The sequence below is a fragment of the Labrus bergylta genome, chromosome 17 (assembly GCF_963930695.1).
Source record: "Labrus bergylta chromosome 17, fLabBer1.1, whole genome shotgun sequence".
Classification (NCBI taxonomy): domain Eukaryota; kingdom Metazoa; phylum Chordata; class Actinopteri; order Labriformes; family Labridae; genus Labrus; species Labrus bergylta.
This window is the reverse complement of record NC_089211.1, coordinates 16914530-16931881: the sequence shown is the minus strand read 5'-3', so window position 1 is coordinate 16931881 and position 17352 is coordinate 16914530. Positions and strand designations below refer to the sequence as shown.

The window sequence follows — 17352 nt, the reverse complement described above, 5'->3', positions numbered from 1 at the left end:
AGTACCTAATCAGAATCTAACGGGCTATCCAAAGAGAATCCAGCAAATGTAACAGCATTGTTATTATTTGCTTCTTAATAGTCTCTGTGTCAAACATGTTGCCATTTAAACTATATATTTCTCTTTGTTCAGCAAGTAAAGGAAGTTGCTTAATTAGCAGCAAACACAAAAATGATTATCACGCAATAAGCCCTCAAAGTGTTCTTAACAGTTACACATTGACATATTTCCCACATCTTAAAATAGCCTGAGCAGCAAACGTTAAGAACAAAGTTTTCTTTAGAAGAGCTGTGTCTTGGGGCCTTTCTTGTTCAGTCATCCCCCCCATTTCAAAGGAAAGGGTCTTTGGATTCAGACCACCTGTGTAGTTCCAGCCAGCAGTTCTTAAGAGACATACTGCTGAGGCATCAATAGGTCATGTGGCCTTTCAGGAACATCTGGTTTGAATATGCTGCACATGTGTTCCTGATTGGTTTAACCCTTACATGAATGGTGGTAGCATGACTACTGGATTTCAGTGCCGTCTGTGGGTTAGCCTTGTCAGTGAAAAGTGGGGGACGGAAGAGGGGGAATATTTTACCGAGCAATATACATTCAGTGTTGCAGTGAATAAAAATCTCTAATCAACAGGTCTTTTAATTTTAATTAGGCCAACTGGTGGCTCCCCTTCAGCAAAGTTCTGACTGTACTGCAGTTGTTCATCCCCTCTTTAGTGTTGTTACCTGAATTGCCCACTCACTATACCCTGTCTCTTTATTTTCCTTTCTCTTCCTCTGCCAGCCTTATCTACACTCTCCTGCTACCTGGAGTGCACTTCAGGATTTCCAGACAATTCTGTACCTCGGCAGCCTATTGAAGGCTACAGAGCTGCTTTTTTAGAGCGTTGCAGGGTTGAGTGCAGTTAGACGACATGCAATAGTTCTGGCCCTTTGCTTATCGACTTTGATCCTCTTGACATAGCTCGGCTGGCTAATGGTGTTTGGAAGACACTATATGACCCTGATGCATTGTAGTTGCCAGGAAAAGCAGATGCTCGTTCTTTATTTTATTTTACACTTGCTGGACATTCATTTATTCTGTGGTCTTTAAGAAGAACTGTGCATGCAAGCCAAAAACTAAGGTTAAAGTGAAGGGTGGTAAGGTTGATAATACAGGGAGGACGTAGATAAAAGACATCACAGTGTTACTTTTTAATAGAAAAACAGTGGTCAAAACAAAGCAAAAGAACACAAAAGGAAAAGAAAATAACTCAAGTACTTTGCTACTTGCTTTCAAAATGTCTCCATGTCAACTTTTCTTTGATTGCATAGGTTCTATGTTGTCATCATGCTGTTTAGGGTTCATCATTGTGATTATTTCAAAACCTGCATTTCAAAAATACAGTTAAATGAGAAAAATGTCTTCCCATGTCCTCATAATATTAATAATCCAAGTGCACAATAATGAGGTGTTAATGTGATAAATGTGGACTCCAATACAAGGGGAAGACCCCTGTGTTGCATGGTGATGAGTGACTGTTAGAATCACTTCTTTTGAGGTAAAGAAATTACAAAAGGATATCTGAGACTAAAAATTTGGGTAAATGCTATTAGCATGCCGCAATTCTTACAATGAACAATCAGGGATTTGGACATAAACCAAAGAACTGGCAATTACAAACCAATCAAGTTGTTTGAATCATCGTGTGGGGAACACTTATATCCGTATGTTACCTAATTTTTTTGCAGAGGAATGTAGAGAAACGTCTACTCATTTGAAATCCATTTAATAGAGATTTAACCCTTTGAAGGTACAGAAGAAGGTACAAGTCAAACATGAGTAAATGAATCTTTGAAGTTTACATGTAGTTCTCTACCTTTTTACAATCTGTTAACACTTTAAAATGCATTTTGGTGACTTTTTACAAATTTTTCTATAAGGGGTCCAAATAAATTATGTTCATATTGAATTTCTGTCTACATTACTTCCTCTTGAAGGTTAAAGGACCCAAATCACAATTAATACATCCATCCATTACTTTTTCCAGACAAGACTCACACTTGAATTAGGCTAGCTGGGAAAAGAAAAATGACCACAGAACTTTATATGAAAAGCCTTTTTTTCAGTTGTTGAAATTGGCAGTACAGCGTCATTTTCAACAATCTGCACTCATAGATTTGTCTCCCTCATGTATTTTTGGGGTCTACCTGAAGACACATTAGCGGAAAACAGTTCCAAAGATATGTGGTCAAATGCATACAAGAGCGTCTTGCAAAGATGTCTGAGTAACCAGATGCTTATTTGTGTTTTCCTGAGACAGGATGCATTTAAAAACAAAGAATACTATGTGGAAACTTCTTGGAAAGATTTTAATTCAAAAAAATTATGCAATCAGATCTTGGCCGTTTCCAATAAATAACAAGGACAGGACATGAAGGACATGACCTGCCCTTTTGTTAAATAATTAAATAAATGATTAGCATATACTGATCATCATTAATGTTAAATGTATGAGATTAACATCTTTGCTAATGAGGACCCTTTCTGAACCCTGCTGCTGCATTTCCATTGTGTCCAACAACCGGCGCTCACACTCTTAACACACTCACACAAACACACACAGATGATAAAATGTTTTTAATGCATTGTTAGCATTTCAGAAAAGCAAAATACTCTCTTCCATTTATCACAGAGTATGAGACCATTATCATGAGGAGGAGTTATTAGTTATGCTCGGTGGATCGGTGCTAATTGTGTAAGGAATAGCAGACATAGTTCCAAATATCACTTACTGCACTGAAAGGAAGCAGTTTCTTCGGGTTAATTAGTAGTCAGCCCATTACTTATTATTTGTGCAAACCACAGCAAAAGCTTAATTAACTTTGATTCTCTCTCCCTTGGAATTTGGCCTCACAATACTACAATGATGCTGACTTAGGGATAGGATAAGGCGTTCAGAGTGGCAATGAGCCAGTCCTTCGCTTAGGACAATACGGGTTTAACGATCAAATGAGCAGGTACAGACATGTACATAGAAATTAGTCAGGCTACACAAGGCAGCCTGTGTGATGGTATCAAAGATCGTTTTGGAGGACATCCCTGCTTAAGGGCTTGTAACCTTCCCCCTCACTCTCAAAATCTCTTTTTTCTCTCTCTCTCTCTCTCCCCCCCCCCAACCCCATCCCCCAGTCTGTCTTTACCTCTTTTTTTCTCTACATGTCTATCTCCCTCTCACCCGTCTTCCTGTTCCAGTGTGCAGTATACCTTGACCTCTGAAGCCTCTGGCTGCAGGCTGCGACAGGAAAGAGAGCAGTGTCCCTCATTCCAAAGTTAATAACTTTTTAATTTAATTGCTTAAGTTCACTGTGCCCTCAATATGTATTTCCCCCTTTTTTTTTTTTTCTTTTTTTTCTTTTTTTTTTTTTACCTCATTGTCATTCAATGCCGGAGCTCCAATTTGCCACACAGCTTTTCTGTAGGGAGAGTGAGGTGGGGGGGGGAGGCAAGGAGGACGGACTGGTGGCAGGGGAGACAGACAAACCGTTTTAATGGATGGCTGAACAAATTAAATTTGAATTCATGCAGCAGCTTTCATCTTCCGCGTGATTATTGAAAAAAAAAAAGGGAGCTTAACAAACTTGACAACAGAGCCCCCTTTGAAGTAAGCCATTACTTTAGAGAAAACATGTGAGTGGCTCATTAGAAGGTTAGTGTTGTTTATTCCAGACAAAAATAAACTAGCAGTGAACACACGACATGTGAGATTGCTTGTACAAACAGAAAACGATATTTACGTCTATGACATGTGCATGAAAGGAACACCTGTGCTTTTAAGTGTCACCAGTTGTGTTATGTCATTTCGCTTTGACCTTTTAAGATGACAGAGATATTTTTAAAAGCTGCAGATCAAGCGTGTGAAGTCTCTATATTGGAAGTACGCACTCGTCAGATTGAGGCGCAAGCGGTGGATCTGCAGAGGAATTAAAATGCTAATAAAACAGGCTGGATGCAATTCCTGTTTTAAACCTCATGAAATATGCATAGCTCTGTATGAGCCAGATGCAGAGAGAGCGGCACGCTGACACGCTACAGAGACGACCAGGGATCATTTAATGCTCTGTTGAGGCAGGCTGTAGTTTTAACCCCTGACACTAACGCACAACCTTTAACTCCCTGCAAGGAGAGACAATTGATCAAAAGGATTTCTATGAATAAAAATTCCTTAGGAGATCAATCCATCCGCACATGTATGTGACACTGAAGAATTTTAGACACACACGTTTAGCCAGGAAGTTAATATTTACAGTCTTGATTTAAAGCCTCTGGGAATTTGGCTTTGAATAGAAAATGTCTCAAATTTAAAATGTTAAATTTGAGACCTCATTAAGCATCTGCAAAAAAATGCAGTTAATATTAATGTCCTTGAGAACAAAGATAACCTCATTCGATATGTGTGCCCCCCGCGTCCACACATCGGAGCAAAACACAGAGAGCACGGCAGCTATGTTACTGATTTGGTGGCTTATTTTGGGTCATTTTTTTTGTCAGATACAGCCAGAACACTGCAGGACTTCTCTTTAAAGACGGCTGTCAACGTTGTGTACCTGCGTGGTTGTGCTCGTGCATGAACTGTACCGTGCCGTGAATAGAAGCATATAAAAATGAATGTCAAATAAGTCATTTTTTTTCACAGTCTAGATTTGATGCAATGTTAAACTAAACATTGGGACTCACTTAAGGCCATTACTTCAATGCTGACGCTGTATTTTAAAGGCATCCTTTTAAGGGTTCTGATGGTCTGGCATTAAAAAACAGTGTCAGTCAGATGGACACAGCAATGTTGACTATGGCCTCTTTAGTACCTTGGGGATATGATTTTATTGCATTAACTGGATCACTGCTCATGCCTTTAAAGTAGAAATGCAATATTACCAGAAACAAAGATGCAAAAAAGGGCAGTATAGTGCTCAGGGCATTTACTTTGATTACATCAACTTTATGAATACCACATTCTGCCTAAGAAGGAAAAATCAGGGACTGAGGCTCGTTTTATAGCTGTGTTTTCAATTAGGCTAATCAGTGATTATATTCACAGCGTGGATACTTTCCCCTACTTTTCTTTCGCTTGCATGATAGTTCTTCAGGGGATTTCTGAAGAATAAAAGAGTTCAATTTGAGACACCTAACCGCAGGGCACTTCAGAGTGTTCGGTGACTCTTTTACCTCGAGAAGACATGAGGAAAGGTCAACTCATAACAGAGACAATGTGGGGTCATCACATGTGGCGTGCTAAAGTAGAAAAGACTCATAAATGCTTAAAATGTGAAACGTATCCCATTTTTCTTTTTTCTCCTGTATTACCCACCCCTCATTAGTCATTTTATAATCCTCTCAGTCAGCCAATATCGCTAGTGTATTGCAAGATAATCATATTCACACAAGGTTTGAATTAATGAAAGGTCATCTGAAGCTGCAGAACTTCTTCAGGGAGCACTATATCTGCAAATGCTCTATTTAGCTCAAGAGGCAAACCCACAGATGGCAACAGATGTGCACTTGATATGTGGACAGCATAATTACAAAAATCCATTGAGACTGAGCATAATTTAAGTATTTGTATGTATTGTCTTGGGGTTGTGTACTCAACAACATGCTATCTCTGGCTAATTCACACTAAAAAAAAAACTAATTACAGCTGAAGCTGATGGGAATGTTATTTGGAAGATTGGTTAAACCAATGCATTGTGCAATTACATTTTTTTTGTAGAGAATTTGGGGAAAGCAAAAGTAATTGGGATTTATTGTCTGGAAACAATTTCTTCTTGTGCTTAATTCAGTGTCAATTCATCCAGTGGTTGTTGAGAAATGGACCCTTGATCTACTGTTGCTAGTAAAAGAAAAGTAAGTTAATCACAAAAGTCTGCTTGTGTTGAGCATAGACGATAAGAAGTTGCCACTGTGAGGTCACCAATTAGTTTGGGTACCATTGTTTTAAGCCTCTGATTTTGGATTATTGCCATCACCATCACCAAAGATCACCATCTTTGTTTTTTTTGTTTTTTTTAAGCCAGATGTCACAGTATTTGAAAGAATGGATACACATTTTAACTCATCTGTCACCTAGTCTTACTATGAATGGGATTAAATAAATGTCATGCTGTATTGAAGAGGACTCGGAAGAAGCTTTCGAGACATTAAACTTATATGGAAGATACTAAAGTAATAAGTCAGAAGAAGGTTTTTGTTTTTCTTTAATAATAATGAGTCACATTTTTGCAATCAGTAGAGTCTCCCCCTGCAGGCCACTAGAAATAATGAAGGCATGTCCACATTGGCGTCACTTTTGCTCACTTTGCACAAAAAGTCCATATTTGTCAGAATGAAGGACATAATCTGTCACTTCTTTTAAACACAATAACCCCCACAATACCCGGAAGTAAAACTTTGTTGAACTGAATCACCAGCTGCTAATGTTCGCACAAAGCCAGTGGCAAAGGCGCTGGGGAGGCTGCACACACACACATGTCCTGCAGCCACAATTCCCTGCAGCCAAAAAGGGCTGCATGACAGAGCAGCCAGCAGTATAATGATGATATGTGGGATCAGCTGGATGAGTCCATGAGGGCACAAACGAGGCTTTCAAATACAAAGTCAATTTTCCACATAAGTATACTTGATTAACAGACTGTACTGATGTTTTAAAAGCCTTATTTTTTACTGTTTATTTCTAATGTAATGGATCTCTGGATAGCAGTATTAGTAGGATGATTTCGTAAAATAAAAGCATTTCTTATTCTAAAGGATAAAAAGAGAGCTTTGTGATCATTATAAGGGTTGTACTTTTTGTTTTAAACTAGCAGCAATTATATTTCTGCATGTACTACCCTCCTTATTTCCTTCTCCTCCCTCCAAAATTGAATAAACATATGCAATAGAATTACATTTAGGAGTGCTGCCCTCAACCCCTCCCCTAATATTGAGTTGTCTGTTTTCTGCTTGTTTTTGTAGCGTTTGAGCCTGAAGCAGGGACCCGTACATCAACATTAAGAAAAGTATGCCCCTCAATCTTTTGAATACTCTTTTGAATTCCGCTGGCTTTGTTTTTTCTGCGTCAAAGAGGATGGCTGATGTGTTTTTGTCTGTGCTTGCTACACCCATCTGTCCCATCACCCTTAAAATAGAGGGGGAATGAGAGATTTAATGAAAAGAAATGGTGCAATTGATCCGCCTCTTATTCTAATGGGACACAGATCACAGTCAATTATGGGCCCTCTCAACGTGTTGTTTGAGAGGAAAGCCAAGAGGAGGAGGCGGGTGAAGGAGAGAGCGTGTTTGGCTGCTCTGTTGAGAGATTTGCCACCCAATCTATGTATTCCTGGCTTATATTGATCCCACACAGCTTTGGAATCAGTGGGTCGATGTCATCCACACAGCATACTGAAATACAGACAGCAGCGCCATTAGTAGTCAGGTTTTAATGTAACTAATGCTTGATCACCCACCCACCTTGTGTCTTTCATCACATGAAACATCTGATGTTTCAGCAGGATGATGAGACATTACAATATTCCCTGTAGTTTTCAAAGGGGATTGAAGCTGTGTGACAGGTAAGGGGAAAAAAAACTAATTCATATGAACTATCAAAGACCTGGATTGTTTTTCCCTTTACACATTAATTCGATGAAATGAAAGCTTGTATGCCCAAAGAGATGGAAACCCATATACAACTTCATAAGATATAATTATTTGAATTGTTCACATTTAAAGTCTGAAGTTGCTTTGAGGCAGCTTTGCTTTTACTTGCCAAGCTACATTTCCATAGCAGCTGTCTTCACTAGAATAATAATTTGTATTCGATAACTCTCAATCTCACTTAAGTATCATTAAAGGAACAATAAGAAAAATCTGTTTTTGTTATATTTGGCGGCATCTGTGGCGATAAGTGGAATTACACAAACGTCGCAACATACATGCAACATAAGCAGAGACCAGATAAAAACGTTCTTACGTATGGATGTATTGAAGCATGAGTCAATTTGCTCCTTTAACAATCTCTGGTAGAACCAACCCCTGCTGGGGGGGGAACAAGAAGCGTGCATTGTTTGGCTTTCGAATGTTTCAACCATCAACCACTTCAAAATACTGTAAATTCCAGCGCTACCAATGGTTAGCTTATTGTTAGTGATAGATGGTGATTTTTGAACAGTTCACTCCTGTGGTCTAAATAGTTGATAATAAACAGAGCAGTGAGGGCGAGGAGCAGGTTCACATACATATATGTTAACTCAACACACGTTGGAGCTGTTTGAATGGAATCAGTTCTGTTTACACAGACTGTAGTCTGCGGCATTGTTCACACACTTCACTGCTAAACTGAGTTAACTTGGAACAGAAGTTTGATTTTTTTTTTGTTGTTGTGTGGAATGACACACTTCCTTAAACTCACTCATCTGCATGCTGTCTCTCAGTCTCTGTCAGATTTTGTTCTGAAGGTACAAAAGGATAGTCAACTCCAAAATTCTTGAAAAACATGGTTATGCTGCTCTATTTGATAGGATGATCGAACATCTTTGGTTTCTATCAAAGGTCTGTGAAACACCTCAATGTATGTGCAACAATAGTAGAGATTGGACCTGCTGTGAGGTGTTTCACTCTGCAGGGAGCATTATTATCAAGTTACAGAACACTATAGTAAATGGACAAAAAAGTGATCACATATCGGTGTAAAAGTTCATCTACATATCTCATAAACGGGGTAAACATAAGTTTATATGTTTTCATGAGCTGATGGTTTAATATGGTACTGATTTTACTGCAGCACCTCCTTGTCCCGCGTCCCTAAAATCATTCAAGAAAATGCTTCTTGTAACTCTCTAAAGAAAATCAAGGACAGAAAGTGTGTATGAATTACACACTGTTCAGAGAACAAATTCAACTTGCCAAGTCCACAAACCTGCATGTAAGAAAAAAACGTCATTTCATTCTTTGATTGCTGTCTGGAAGAGTGGAGATTTTCAACAAACATAAGAAGTGCATCGATAAGAATTGTCGACTTGCATTTCATGCTAATTCTTACTTGATTAACACTCAAATGTGATGCACGTCACACATGGAAAGGACCCAGATTTCTTATGTAGTGTGTGTCATCATCTTTATTGAATTTAATTTTCCAGATGTTCAAAAATCGAATTATTTCTCCCTCTGCATTCTTATTTCATGCGTAACAACAGTTTTCAGATCGGACTATATGATATCTGATAGGGATTTTTGATACTGATCTTAATCATTTTGTACATACAACGTAAATTATTTGAACTTGATATAATACTTTACCTCAGGAGAAATGCTTTCCTGGGACATATTATATAACCAGATTTTGCAGAATGAAGTCCTTCCAGTGACTAGGAAGAAATAGAATTAGCTGCTGACTGACATGTGCAGGGTAAACCTAATTATTTTTTCGTTCACTGAATAATGTTGAGCTTTTCCCACTCACTGAATAATGCATTAATTGTATGGATTTTTCCGTCCAGCTGGTCACAGCTGTCCCACATGTACACTAAACAGCAGGAATGATCACATGATGTGGACCAAGGAACAGAGACCAGAATCAAAAGATCCTGTTGCTGTTCCTAACTCTGACTAAGAGCTGTGATGCTGCTGACCTGGACAAGGAGAGACAGGAACACGCTAGCACAGTGGTCAGACACACCTGGGATTCAAACTCTGCCAGATAAACAAGCAGACGAATGAGTCTTCTGTAGTGTGAAAAACAAAATCAGTTCAATAGGATGAGTCATAAGGGTGTTTATTCGACCAGCGTTGCCTGTGTGTTCAGCAAGTCCATTAAGATCCATTAAAAAACTCTTATCTGAAGCACAAGGGTCATCAGGTTGGCGGCTAAAACAGAGCTGTACTAGAAAACATTTCACTTCATGTAAGGATCATTTTTTTAAAATCTGAAATGCTTTTTTTTGTCTTTTGGTTTGTTTTGATCAACATATGCTTTTGTAGCTAGCCAGAGTCGACCTACAAATGAAATAGTTATGAGTGAAGTACTATTTGTCTAACGCTGACAACACTAATGGTTCCATAGTCGCGCTGGTGGTCCTGTAAGGCAGCGTTTAGGAATAAATGCTTTAAGCTAAATGCTAACATCAACATGCCAACCACCTTGCATGCTCAACCCTTTTTCTGACAGCAAGCCAGCGCAGAACAAGTCTCATGCAGTTTATGTGTACAGTGGCCATCATTTCCTCAGAGCCTCCTTAATTTTTACTATCCACCCAGATTGCTGCTTTCCGTAAGGGGGCTGGTGAGAGCTCACCCTTTGATCGAAAAATGTTCACATCATTGAGCTTCACCATTTCTATGGAGTAACACTAAAACCTCTAAAAAAAATACTGAACAACATATGGGCCAACAGTAAAATCTGATTGGTAGCCCCAGGTACCAGCTTGTGTTTTCTCTGGGTGGTACCTTTTATTTTATAGGTTTAAGACAACTATACACTGGAATGGGAAATCTGAGTGATAACTTTATGTTAATGGTTAGAGTAGACATGATTAGTTGAGATACATTGTAAGTCATTTCTATTCAGATAAGTGTGTGTGCACAATACTTCATGCAACAACTGCTTAAGTCGGAGACCCAGTTAAGCCGACCCAGTCAAAAATGCCTGGACAATTCCCCCGGACTGAAGAGCCATTGTCTTCAGGGAAACTTGTCTACAACAATAAAATTGCTCGGTAAGTTGTTTAATTGTAAAATGAATAGAATTTATTCAATCCATATGGTGAGACATTTCAAAACAAGAGTTGTCCATCTGATGGTGGCGAGAAGCAAAGTCAGAGGACCACTAAGGTTCTTTGGCCATATGAGCAAAGACCCACAAAATGTGTGTTCAAGCTTTAGCTTCTCATTCAGTTATTTCATTCTGAATCCAAGTTGTGGACCGACAAACCAACACTTCCATACTTTCCTTATTCTTTGATCAGTTGGTGGAGAGAACATTCAAAGCACATTCACACATACACAAAAAGTTATTTTCTTAATTTATATAACACCTAAGGTGTGATAACACATCACAAGGCACAGGGAAATAAGTGCTTTAACCCCATGGTGAGACTATATGACTCACTATTCAAAGTGTTTTACACCTTCCAGAGAAAATAATAGGGTGATTTCAATGTACAATTCAATGTGGACTCAATAGACTTACACACAAACCAAACTGAACTATTTCAGAAGCACAAACGTTTCTCCTGTAGAAAGTGAGAAATGAAGACAAAACCCAGTGTAAATCAATCTCTGTAAAAGTTGGGGCCAAGGACAACCCAATTCAGGTTTAATGGCAAGATTCGAGGCGAAAGAAAACAAAGAAATGTAGCAAAAAAAAGTTCCTTGTTATTGAACATAGGTCATTAGAGATTAAGGCAAGTGTTCACCACCATGATCACATTGCTCTTTTCTTCTTCTAACGCTATTGTCAACTCTCAGACTACCTGTTTCCAGCCATGCCTCCCTTGAATAATCCTTGGTCCCTTAAATCCTTAATCCCACTTAATCCTTTCATGGAGAGAAGTCGTTTTTCCTTGCTCTGTTCATGCTTGGAGCCTGCATTTCAAACGGGAGATATTGTCACTTTAACAAAATAGAGACCAGTGTAAATTCTGACTCTAGACTTTAGTTTGCTATTGTCCCTGCCTGGCAGAATTATAGAACAGATAGATTGAATGGAAGAAATTGCACAAAGTAATCTAAATTATTAATCTGTGAATTTGAAAACCAAGCAGAAGCTAAACTTTCCTGCAAAAAAATAGAATTAAATTATATATGTCGAGCAGTAAGAAAGGGTGAAAAATGCAAGAAAAAACGGGACTGAGAGAGAATTCCTTGCGTTTGATGGAATTTCTCGTTCTTTTTAGTCCACAAAGACAGACAGAGACCATGTTGGGGAACCTCATTTCAACCAATAACTCAATAGGCTACAGATGCATTGATTTAGTGCCAAATCACAACAGAAGTTATGTGATAACACTTTACATTATGGCAAATCAGAGACCTAATAATAATCAGCCAATGAGCATGCCCTGGGCAGCAGTGGAGAGGAAAAAACCTTCTTTTCATAGGCACAAACTTAAAGCAGAGCCACACTAATTGGTAGACAGCCATCTGTAGCAACAGGAAGAGTAAGTGTAGAATTTCAAACTACCAATTATTCTCACTGGAGTCAGTTGAACTAGATATCACTTAGTAAGAAAAAGGTTCAAACTGACAATCTATGTCTAATACAAAATTATAACAATATGTAATTGTAAAAATAAAGAAATAAACGTTCCCTTCAGTTTGGTTTTTGCCAACCAGTTACCTGAAGTTAAGGCAGTAGAGTGCTGATGGGGTTATTGCAACAAGCAGGATTACAGAGAAAGCCAGATGACTTCAAATCTTCAAAGATTGCCTTTAAAAATAGCAATACTCAATACTTTGACCAATTGACATCTTAGAACCTTATAGTTTTACAAATTTAGATTCAATGAATAGCACATCTGAACAGACAATCACAAATCCTGGAAGGCATCTGAGACACAAACAAAATAAAAATCCAATCAATGTTTTGCAACAGGGAAAGCTGCAATAAATGCTATATGACTTCAGTGGGGGGGGAAAAATCAGTATATTGTTTCATCTGAATGAAACTTGAATTTGTAAGGAAAAACACATTTAATTATTTTTATTTGGACCCTTAGTTGTTTGAAGTCGAGACAAAAAGTTGTAATATAACTGCTTTCGTATATGCAACTGCAAGAATGTTGAACTACCAGCAAGGAACTGCAAAATGGAGCTTATGTGCTATTTGAACTACAGACCGTTAACTACTCCAAAACAACACACACAAGAATCTCTGAAGCATCAGCTCAATAGGCAAATCTAGTTCTGTGGATTTCTCTTCTGCCGTTATATGTTGTCTCACTGACAGTACCATGCCACACAGTGTCCCAAACCAATAACAGAAATGCTGATGTGAATTCAAGATCTATTTTCACTTTTTCTAGACCCAAGAGAACCTCATATGGCAGACATGACAAAAGAGTCATCTTTATCGTACACCCGTGTCTGCTTAGCATGTGTTTCAGAGATGATGTGACTTCACCACCGCTGTCTGTCCTCCATCTCTTCCTGGTTTTATAAGGAATCACTCTTGAGAAAATCATGCCTGTGTTTACACTGTAGGAGGCTGCAGAGATGTCACACATTCAAAGTGTCGGGGGTTGATGAGAGGGGAGGTTTTATGAGGAGACAGCATCCGGCACAGCAAGACAGAAAGCATGTATGTGTTTGTCTATGTGTTTGTGTGTGTGTGTGTGTGTGTGTGTGTGTGTGTGTGTGTGTGTGTGTTATAGTGGGAGGGGAGTGGGGGTGGGGTTAAGGTATGTGTGTAGGCAGAGATACCATATGTAGCCCTAAGGGCCTGTCAGCTGCATCGCGCTGTTTTGCTTTTCAAACTGCTCAGCTTAGGGAGGTGTAAGAGTGCAAATTGAACATCAGTTCCAGACCTTGAGAATCAGCATATATCATTCTGTATTTATGTAAAATAAATTGGATTAAGTAAGAGTTATTTATCATGTCACAATTCTATTCCAACTTCTCTGTACAACAGCTTTTATTCACATTGTGTATATCATTTGTTAAAGAGGCTGAAGTTATTTATCATTGGAAAAACACCTAAGTCGGCGAGTCAAAATCTATTTCTCTGCTTAGAAACAACTTTTTTTTTCAGGGATTTGAAACAACATATTTCACAGTTGAATTTGAAAACATCAAGCATGTGCATGCTGGGAGAAATATCGGCTTTCTGGTAAGCTATAGCTAAATTATCTCTAAATTGATTCATAACAGTCATCTACTCAAAAGTGCAAATACACAGGCTGGCTGAACAACACACATCCCGCAGAAAAATCCCCTCATTGTGACTTTTTTAAACTCTGGAAGCTGTTTTTTTTTTTTTCTCCAGGAGGGGGCTCATGGTAAGGCAGGGTTACACTGATGCTGCATATCTTCCACATATCCTCGGAAAGACACCCTCACCCTTCCTATTTAATGATGTGGAGGAGGACAGCTCCCTTTAAGAAAGTGCGTCTTGCATTGCCAGACCCTTTTTTTTTTTGCACTACATTTTAGGAAAAAGGGCACATGTAAGAACATGTAAGCATTACCTATTTTCTCATAGACAGAGGGGGCATGACTGTGGAGCGGCCATCGAGGCATATAGTTCCCAAAAGATTATTGTTGAAGATATAGTACATGGAAGGTTTTTTGATTGTGTTATTGTAGAGACGGGGATAAAAATAGTGCCTCCCACATCGTGTGTCGGACAGTGATGAGTGGCCGGTGCTCAGGAGGTAAGTTGTCCACATCTCTTAGAAATAGTCGCAAGAACAACTTGTAACCTGATCCATGAAATAACAAAATATATCCTACTCATTATGTTGCTCCTGCTGTGTTCATTTGCAATGTTTTCCTGTATTATTTATTTTGTCCTGGCTTTAAATGACAGCAACATGTCAGCAGTGCAGGTCATTTGATGAGCAGGCAATTAAAGAATGCTGCAAGCATGTCTGCTGGAGATGACTTTGTTATTGATGCCTCAATGTTTACACTATCAAAAAAATTCTGAAATGAACCTAATGCTACCTGACTTACAGCTGTGTAAATCTATTGTGTAAGTGTTTGAATGAACATAATGAAATACAACATCCTGATTATGTTTCATTTCTTTTTCCTACAATATCCATTTCTTGAATACAACCTCTGCCTGTGCCAACTAAAGCATGATTAATGTTTTATTTTATGCTTCCTTTTTAAACACCATAAGCTGAGAGTGGAGGTTAGATTAAAATTGTGTTCTTGATTTTATACTGAACAAATGCCGCCGTGACTTTGACCAGAAAAACATGACCTCTTTAAATGCAATATTCATCTGAAACCACAAGTCACACGCAGGACTCAGGAAAACTCCTAAATCTAGAGTGAGTCCTAGACTTCAAAAGCTCACTAAGCATCCTAACCACATCCCTACTGCATCTGAGTGTTGCAAGAAATCTACAACTTCCTTCCTTTTTTTCTCGCCATCATTTGTATCCTTTTTTTCTGCTCAACTGTTTTGGGGTTTTAACCAAAAAGGAAAATATAGCAACTCTTAGTGAGCTTTAAGCTAGCGTGCTACATTATGCATGAACTGTTGCTTTGGTAGTTTGCCTGTGCATTCGGCTCAGCTTCTTATTGATTCAGAACTCACCGCAAACATCAGTTCCCGTATTCACAAACACTCTCAGGATAATCTCCTAATTTAGGCCAAAACTCCTTGTTCGATTTTTTTGAGCTACGGAGGATTGATAAGAAGGGTTGAGGAAAATTCTCAGAGCAAGGAAGGGACAGACATATCTATCCTAGTGAGCAGGCATGAAGGATCCTGTTGTGTAGGTATGACATCTTTCATATGTTTCTTTCAAATGCTGTCTTTCAAATGCCATCTGTTACTGCAGGGGGCTTTGGAGTCCCGCCGATGGCAGTCCCCATGCTGGAAATACTGTCTCAACCTAACTTTCAGTCAACCTAACAACAGACTGAGAGCTGGAGCCAAGGCAGGTTTTAAGCTTCTTGACAACCCTAACATCGCACCGCCAGTCAATCAGGTCAGCTTGGCGCCTTCTTAATTCACCTACCGTATAGTGTGTGCCGATCGAGACATGAGATAATCAGACCAATTTTGTTTTTTTAACAAGGGCGTAAACATGTTAATTTCTGCTGTAAAAACTGGCTTTTTGAAAAGGGGGTGTATGTGACTTCCAGTGCTTCTGCAGCCAGCCTCTAGTGGACACTGGACGAACTGCAGGATTTTGAACTTCTGCATTGGCTTCACTTTTTAACACCAGAGGATGCTGCTCGTTCTCACCTCAGCTTGTTTTTGTTCGCACTATCAAAATGTTTTTCCCCCTGTGGAGCCCTATCAGGAGCTAGTCTGTACTCTAAGGAGAAATACTCGGAAACTTTAGGAATACATCCCTTGGTCATTCTGACATTACCTCAAGTCTTTCTTAGCTCTGTACATGATTTGAACCTAACCAATACGTGCTACCCCAAGCGAATGTTTCCGCTGACTTCACATGCAATCTTGCCGACTCAAAAATTCACTATGTGTTCTGTCGGAACACCAAGTTAAGACTTAAAGGTTGAAACCCTAAAAATACATCTGCTACCATCTCAAAATAACTGTTGATTTCTGCATCTGATTCAGAACCTGCTCTGTGGGCATATTCACCGAATTAGATTGAGACATGCCTGTTTCCAAAACCACTTGTCTTGGAGTAGGAGCATTGAGCATTGAATAAATCATTTCTTATCATTTTTCTTTGCTTTTGGCCCGATATACGCATATGAGTCATCTGCTTGTATAATTAGTACATTAAGATGAATCTTGCTTTGGTATATGATCCTGTAGAATATCTGCTTCAACTGGTTTATTTACTTATTGTGTCGTGCCAAGGTTACTTTTACCGTATATTTCAGTCCTTTACAAGTTACAGAAAGCAATACTGAGACCTGCCAATATAAATAATATAAATGAACATGTAGAATATGTAGCCACTAATATACACACAATAACTCAGGGTGATCCAAAGTTATAAATAGACAGGATAATCATGAGCCAAGTGCTTAAAAGTGTGGACTGAAGTATTAGGAGCACATGAATGGACAGATGTACTCATGCCTTCTCACTGAGAGATAAAGGAGTGGCAGTATGAAGAGCCTTGTTTACTCATTTTTAAAGCCGCATGTTTTACTGTGCCCGCCCCTTCCAGACGCTCCCTCAAGAGGCGGCTATTAATTCAGCACAGCCCTCTAAGAGCTTCATCAATGTTAATCAGATCCCTTAAGATGAATCCAAAAAAAGGCTTGAAGCCATGCATGTATATGTGCAAAGGGTATGTTTGTTTGTGTTAAAGTTTTAAGGAGTGGAACAGTTTTGATAATCCCGATCATGCTTGACGGTCTGGCCAGGGGCATCATGTGATTATATACAGTATGTTACAACCAAAAATGAAAGCTAATTAAAAAAACCCAGTCTATCTTCTTCCTCCTTTTTTTAATACATGATGTATCTGCATTGTTGGACAACGCTTCAAACAAAGGTTTCATATCCAACAACACCTTGACTGTAACATGCTATGCATCTGATGGAACTTGAATAAACAGATAAACTAAAGTTGTATTTGTTCTTGTTTAACATACATGAGGCTGCTGATTTTATTTTTAATATCAGTTCTCCAGATTCTACCTTTTTTATTTTGAAAATCACTCCTGTTGGCTCTC

General features: G+C 38.8%; 1 protein-coding gene across 1 annotated transcript in view; it reads right to left on the bottom strand.

Moving 5' to 3' along the window:
• Positions 1-17352, bottom strand: part of lamc3 (laminin, gamma 3) — a 118953-nt gene that overhangs the window by 88388 nt on the left and 13213 nt on the right. The gene's annotated exons all lie outside the window — the stretch shown is intronic.